Source organism: Bufo bufo, chromosome 11 (assembly GCF_905171765.1).
Source record: "Bufo bufo chromosome 11, aBufBuf1.1, whole genome shotgun sequence".
Taxonomy (NCBI): domain Eukaryota; kingdom Metazoa; phylum Chordata; class Amphibia; order Anura; family Bufonidae; genus Bufo; species Bufo bufo.
In genome coordinates, this window is record NC_053399.1 from 95,411,211 (window position 1) to 95,419,309 (window position 8,099).

Below are 8,099 nucleotides of genomic sequence, written 5' to 3' on the forward strand. Positions count from 1 at the left end.
CACATAAGGGAAAAGGACATTCTCTTCGTCCCTTACCTGGACGACTTCTTAATAGTAGGTCAGACAGAAGAAGCGTGCATCTGGGCAGTATCAGAGATCCGGGTTATCCTGAACAGGTTAGGGTGGATAATAAACGAGGAGAAGTCAAGACCCCGTCCATCGAGAAGGCAGACCTTCTTAGGCCTAATACTGGACTCTTCTCTCCAGAAAACCTTTTTACCTGCAAGCAAGGTAGTAGTTGTCCAGAACAAGATCCGAAATCTAACCCGGAGACCGGTTACTTCAGTAAGGACAGCAATGTCGGTCCTCGGCTCCCTCACATTCTGTATTCCGGGAGTAAGGTGGGCTCAGCTGCACTCCAGAGCTTTACAGTGGGAAATCCTGTCTGCTTGGAAGGAAAGCCGGTCCTTAAATGCAAAAATGGAGGTCTCAGTCCAAACCTTACAGAAGCTATCATGGTGGCTGGATACGGAAAATCTCGTCCAGGGGATCCCGTGGAAGACGGACGGATTAGTGTGCCTGACTACGGATGCAAGCCCTTGGGGGTGGGGTGCCCACATTCAAGGAACTTCCTTCCAGGGTCGTTGGGACCCCCTACAAAAGGTAGAGTCCTCCAACCTGAAAGAATTGATGGCAGTCGGCCTTGCGATGAGGGCCTCCCTTCCAAAGATAAAAGGGAAGGACCTAAGGATCCTTTCGGACAACAGGACTGTAGTCTCCTATTTGAACAGGCAGGGAGGGACAAGATGCAGGGCTCTTATGGAGGAAGCTTATGTCACTCTGAGTCTGGCAGAAAGTATATGCACCTCGATTTCAGCAGTCCACATCAGAGGGGTAGAGAACAGACAGGCGGATTTTCTGAGCCGCCATACCCTGTCCCAGGGGGAATGGTCCCTAGACCCCATTGTTTTCCAGAGGATAGTAGATCTTTGGGGGTTCCCCGAAATCGACTTATTTGCCACGTATTCAAACAAGAAGGTGGCAAAATTCTATTCCCTAAGCAGAGCGGGATCCCCCTGTGGGATAGACGCCCTGACACAGGAGTGGAATTTACGCCTGGCTTATGCCTTTCCCCCTCTTCCCCTGATTCCCCGAGTTTTATGGAAAATCAGGGAGGAGCGGGCCACAGTGATCCTGATTGCGCCCTTCTGGCCCAGGAGGTCCTGGTTCACGGGACTCTGAACCATGTCGATTGCCGATCCCTGGGTGCTTCCGACGGTCCGGGGCCTTCTGATCCAGGGACCAGTGAGACATCCAGCTGTAGACAGCCTACATTTAACGGCCTGGATTTTAAAAGGTGGTTATTAGAAAAGGAAGGGTTCTCTAATGCCTTGGTTTCCACCCTGCTAAAAAGTAAAAAGGTTACTATAAAGATCTATAGCAGAGTTTGGCACAAGTTCTTAAATTTTGCCCAGATCCAGTTAAGGAGCCTACCTAGGGTTGCTCCCTTGCATTCTATTCTTGAGTTTCTCCAGAAAGGTCTAGAGATGGGTCTATCAGTCAGTACCCTGAGAGTTCAGGTCTCTGCCCTGTCGATTCTGTTTAATCAGAACATAGCTAGTAGCCCTTGGGTTGCCAGGTTTTTTAGAGCTGTGGAGAGGTCTTCCTTGGTGGTAGTTCCAAAAGCCCCCCCTGGAGTCTAGAGGTGGTATTGAAAGCTTTGTCTGGGCCCCCCTTTGAGCCCATTGATTCTATTTCAATTAAGCACCTTACCCTAAAGCTATCCGTTCTGATAGCCTTGACTTCTGCTCGGAGGATTGGGGAGATCCAGGCCATCTCCATCAACCCTCCGTATACCTTGATATTAGAGGACAAAGTTATTATCCGTCCTGATCCGGCTTTTCTTCCAAAAGTCGCCTCCAAATTCCACCGCTCTCAGGAGATTGTTCTTCCCACTCTCTGTCAAAATCCTTCCTCTGAGGAAGAAGAATCTCTCCACTGTCTGGATGTCAAGAGAGCCCTTTTGGCCTATCTGTCCTCTACCTCTTCCTGGCGAAAATCTTCCTCACTCTTCTTACAGTTTCAAGGGAGAAACAAAGGTTCTGCTGCCTCAAAGAGTTCTATATCTCGGTGGGTCGTGTCAGCCATCTCCTTATCCTACCTTTCATCAGGTTTGTCTCCCCCGGGGGGCCTAAGGGCCCACTCGACCAGGGCGGTGGCTGCCTCCTGGGCTGAGAGGTCTTCTGTTCCAATGGAGAAAATTTGTGAGGCAGCGACCTGGTCTTCCCCTTTGACCTTTTTTAGGCACTATAGGTTGGACTTGAATTCTTCCGGTGATCCTTCCTTTGGTAAAGGGGTTCTTCTTTCTACTTCCCACCCTTATGGATTACTCTAGTAAATCTCCGGTGGTGCTGTCATGGGCGATAGGAAAAAATGGTATTACTTACCGGTAATTTGATTTTACAGAGCCCATGACAGCACCCTGGGTTTCCCTCCCTGGTGGTTCTTCTTTATTACACGGGTGTGCAAAAAAAATTCCCTGTATACAAATTGCATGTCTAATTCATGTGGCAGCCTTCCTCCGATACTTGGAAAACTCACTGACGAGGAGGAGTATGCCCGCCCGTTTTATTCTGCAGGTTTCCTGTCTCTGTGGGGTGGATCCTCCTCTCTCCGGTGGTGCTGTCATGGGCTCTGTAAAATCAAATTACCGGTAAGTAATACCATTTTTCAGGGTCAAGCCTGATTCCTTCAACCCTGCTCCAGACTCCTCTGACACTGATTCAGATGGTTCGGAGCTAGAGACTGACTCACTAAACGAGGACATCTCCGATGACGGAGACGACTTTTTGGAAGAAGGGTCTGAGAACCCTATACTTTTAGGCGGGTCTGGTACATCTTTTTTTCGACCCAAGGATGATAAAACATCCCAGATCTGGGGGTTGGGTCCCCCATCCACAAGTATCCAAATTTTTATCCTTGTGGCTAAAAAACCTGTTGGACAGATTGGCAAGGAAGAAATTGCGTTCGGAATGCCCCAGGCCCACTCTCCCACAAAAGATAACCAACACCCCAGAGTTGGACCCAACATTAGTGAAATTTTTTTCAAAGTCAGGGAAGAACTACAAAAAAGGGGTGGATCGTTAATTTAAAGCCATCCAAGATAGACTCCTTGACGTGACAGACCTGTTAACAAAAATCTTGGACCTCTCTGAGACCGCCTCTAACACCGGTGAATCTATTGATCTCCCGACTCTTAAAGGATGCGCCCAAAGGGCAATTTGTCTGCTAGGGAATGCCAATGCATCCATTTGTGGTGAAAGGAAGAGGTCAATCCTCATGTGCCTAGACCCACAATTGATTCACCTGGCCACATCTGAGATTCCTCCCCCATCAGATGACTCTCTTTGGAGATAACTTTGTTAAAGAAATTAACAAATACGTGGGGCTGTTTTCGTCTTTAGAAAAGCCTCAGACGTCTTTGAAATGTGTATTTCAAGGACGTGTTTTTGGCAGGGCTGGGAAACGAAGGGGTCGGTTTCCCAGCCGCCAATCCCAAGGAGGTCAATATTACCATTGCCCTCCCTGTACAGATAGATGCCCTACCCAATCTGCCTCCTATACAACAGCTCCTTTCTTCCCCACCAGAGGATGCCCATGGAGGGCAAGAGGACAGAGGGGCTTCTCAAGGTCCAGACCCGCTACAGGTAGGCAAGTTTCTTCTTTAAGTTTCTTCCCATCTTCCCTTGGGAGGACAAATACCGTAAACCACCAAATGCATACACACATTATATTAAATTCAATCTTTATTGATTAAAAATGTATAAATACATGATTGTGGACAGATGTATCTATAGCAGTGATTGCAGGATAATTCTGCGACACTAAAAAGGTTCACTCCTTACAAAAATTCCTGCTGACAATAATACAGGTTTAACAAGAAAGCTGCATAATGGCAAGAATGTGCTGTGCTATCTAGGACGACCAATTAGATCAGGTGTAATTACCCTATGCTGGTCTAAATAATGCTTTATCATGTATGCTTAAGCCATAGGGTCCAACCTTAGAGGCAAATGGCCATGTATATCAAATCGCTGGTTGCATGGTACAAAAATGTGGACTAAATGATTCAGACTCAGCATGATTAAAAAATATAAAGACCTATATCTGTGGGCTACAATGATGCAAGAACCGGTCTGCACCGTGATAGCGCAACAGAGAAGGTAGTGTCTACACTAATGGTAGCACCGCACAAGACCTACAAAAAGACCCCTCTGATAGTCTATGGGTGATAATAGTGGACCTCAATAGAGGTCTACATTATAACACCAGGCCATGCTGAGTGACACAATAGCCTAATAGAAAAAAAGCATGCTTACATAAGAACAGGGGCACAACAGTCATATAAGAACAAAACATAGACACATGCCAAGGGCAATTCACAGGAATGCAAGGAGATCCCTCACCCCAACGCGCGTTTCACTGATGCTTCCTCTTGGGGGCACAACCCTCTATTGACCCCAACCTCACTTATATCCAGACAACAATCAGGATTAAACACACCTGTAAGCTAATCACTAGATGCGCCAAACTGCGTGCGCTCCCAAAAGCCACAACACAAGGGTTATCTGAGCAATATTTTTCTGGTCAAAAAGAGAAGGCGGTCACAGACCAGTCATCAACCTAAAAACTCAACGATTGTTTTCTACCGCCACTTCAAAATGGTGGGCTTTATCTATTGAGAGACCTACTAATTCAACACGATTAGCTTACCAAGGTAGACCTGAAAGATGCTTACCTCATGGTGCCTATGCACCCTCTATCCCAGCCTTACCTCCAATTCATATGGGAAGGTCAGAAATTCCAAGTCTACCATTTGGTCTCTCTTTGGGCCCCCTGGTGCTTTACAAAGCTATTAAAACCAGTGGTCGCCATGCTCAGATCCCGAGGTGTTCGTCTAATTATTTACCTAGATGACATTCTCATCATGGCTCAGTCTCGGGAATTAATTCTACTCCATATTCAATGGATTCTGTCTCCTGACGAACTTGGTTTTTCTTATAAATCACGAAAAATCTATTTTGAAATCCTCAAAAGAAATTGAATTTTTGGGTTTTCTGATCGACACTCTATCAGCTATCCTAAGCCTGCCTTCCATCCAGGAACTTGATGATCACCCGGAGAGAAATACGATCTCTATTCAACAAGAAACTAGTATCTCTGCGAGCTATTGCTTGGGTAGTGGGCCCGTTGTCAGCTTCAATCCAAGCCATATTTCCTGCACCACTACACTACAGGGCTCTTCAACGTCTGAAGACTCGCCACTTACAAGAAGGTTTAATGTATTCAGATGAGATAACCTTAACCCCAGACACCAAGGAAGAACTCCTGTGGTGGTTACAACATATCCAGGCCTGGAATGGGAAGGCTATCTTCAATTCAATCCTGGACATAATAGTCAGATGCCAGTCTCCAAGGCTGGGGGGCTTGTTGCGGCTCCGTTTCCACAGGAGTGAAGTGGTCCGCAGAAGAGGCCTGTCTTCATATCAATATCAATTGTCTCGAACTTCTGGCCGGATCCTTTGCCCTCAAGAGTTTCACGAGGAGCAAGTCACACTGACATATTGCACTGCTGAGATGTTGTCCATCCTCAGGAGAATGCAACAATTGCCTTGGGGGCACCAGATCAGAGCATCTGTCCAACATTGCCAAGCAATTATGGCACTTTTGCCTAGACAAAAACATCATTCTCAAGGCAGAATATCTTCCGGGCTTTTCCAATTCTATTGCAGACTGGAATTCCTGCTTCCTGGTCGACAAGTGACTGGAGACTGGATTTTCTCCTCTTCAAACATCTTCAATCTCTTTGGGGTCCTTTTCAGATGTACCTTTTTGCGTCCAGTCTGAATCGGCAACTCCCTCAATTCTTCAGCTGGCGCCCAGATCCAGAAGCTCTAGGCACCAATGCTCTTCTCCCAATTTGGCCCTTGGGGACTCTGCATGCGTTCCCTCCATTTGCCCTAATCCCGTGAGTCATTCTTCTGACAAAAATTCAAAAGGCAACCCTGATGTTGATCACTCCTTTATGGCCGACCCAGACCTGGTTTCCCCAGATCTTTTGAGATAGCGGTAGACTTTCCCTGCATCCTTCAATCTCATCCTTCCATTCTCATAACCCCTTTGGGAATCCACACCCCCTGGTTCTAGCAGAGACCTTGTCGCTTGGCTCATCTTGGGCCAACAAATTCTGATTTTCGAATCTTCACATGTTACTCAGAGCATCCTCTGATGCCTGGGCTCCAGGTACCCGCTCTTCTTACGGATCAGCCTGGAAAATTTGGTTTGATTGGTGCAATCGATGGGATCTGGATCCTGTACATGCACCTCTAAACCAAATATTAAGATCTCCTATCATTCTCCCATTCAATCTGTACCTGTTGGCAAACACCCCTTGGTCTGTAAACTGATGAAAGGAATTAGATTCCGTAGACCTTCTTTTCCTAGAGATCAATCGACATGGGATGTCAGTCTTGTGTCCAATCTATTTTTAATTCCTGGGAGAATGATTCTCTATCCCTAAAAATTTTTGTCATTCAAACCCGCTATGCTTCTATGTCTAATTTCTCTTAAGCGAGTTTCAGATGTTCGTGCCCTAGATATTGCTCACAGACTACCTCAGGGTGTAAAGTTCTATATCGTCCGTCGCACTTAGGCCTCTTTCACACTTGCGGCAGGACGGATCCGACATGCTGTTCACCATCCACCCCCGTCCCCATTATAGTCAATGGGGACGGAGCGGCGGTCCGGCGGCACGGCAAAATAGCGGAAGGACGGATCAGACATGGTGAACAGCATGTCGGATCCGTCCTGCCGCAAGTGTGAAAGAGCCCTAAGACCAATATTTCCCCTCACCCATGACGGCACCCCATGCGACCAGGGACCTCCCATCCGGGACAGGAAACCTGAGAAGATAAAAGGTTCACACCCCCACCAAGCACCAGTTCAGGTTTCCTGTCCTCCGGATGGGAAGTCTCTGGGAAGCTCACGTTGGATTTCACGTCGGTTCTCACCTACAGCCGGGGGGAGCCCCAGGTTCTTATCCGGTGGGTGGCCTCCCCCAGGTGGCGTCAGGCTCTCCGGGGCTGCTGCCTACAGTCTGGGCCTCTTCCCCCACATTCCGGCGCTGGCCTGAGGGAGCCGCTGTGGCCGTGTTCAGGCGGCTTCCCCCGCGGGGGGGCGGGGCTTGACCCGGAAGTTGGGTTAAGCGCCGATGTGTGCCCTGGCGCGTCTTTTAAAATATAAATGGGGCAGAGGGGGGGAACCCAGCCGGCTGATGTGGCACACAGTGTGGTGCTGAAGAGGCTCTTTGCGGTCAGCAAGATGTCAGAGCCTGCAGACGGACGTGCCGAACCCCTGGAACCCTCGAGGCCCGCGAGTCCGGTACCAGTCCTGAGGAGTGGGGGCTAAAGAAGGTGGTGAGATATATCCTTTTTTATTAATGGGGTGTTATCTGCTTGATTTGTGTAGGTGGCAAAGCCCCCCAAAAAAGCGGCCTCAAAGACGAAGCATAAGGAGTGTGCAGGATGTAAGACCCCCCTAGCTTCCTCCTATTCTAAGCCGTTATGCTCCCCATGTATTGATAAGTTGGTGGCAGAGGTGTCACGGAGCCTTTCCAGGAATATGCGATCTTTAATAAGATCTGAAGTGAAAGCATCCCTAAAATCCTTAACTACGAATCGCCCGCAGTCTCCGGGAAGATCTCCGGATATGAGGGATTCGGATATAGACCGTTCGGACGCGGAGGAAAGAGAAGCAGGCCAGTTACTCTCCGATGATAATACTTCGTCAGCAGAAGAAGAAACAGGGGGATCCCTTTTCTCGCCTGAAGATACCCAAAACCTCCTTAAAGCGGTCAGAGCGACGATGCAATTAGAAGAGGTGAAACAACCTAAATCAACAGCAGACGTTGCCTTTCAGGGGTTAGGTCCCAGAAAGCAGAGTTTTTTCCATTCATGAGAATGTGCAGGCATTAATTAAAAAGGAATGGAAGAATCCTGATAGGAAGTTTTTTATTCCAAGCTCTGTCAAAAGGAAATATCCCTTTGATGAAAAGGTAGCAGCCTGTTGGGACAAGGCCCCTATTGTTGATGCTCCGGTGG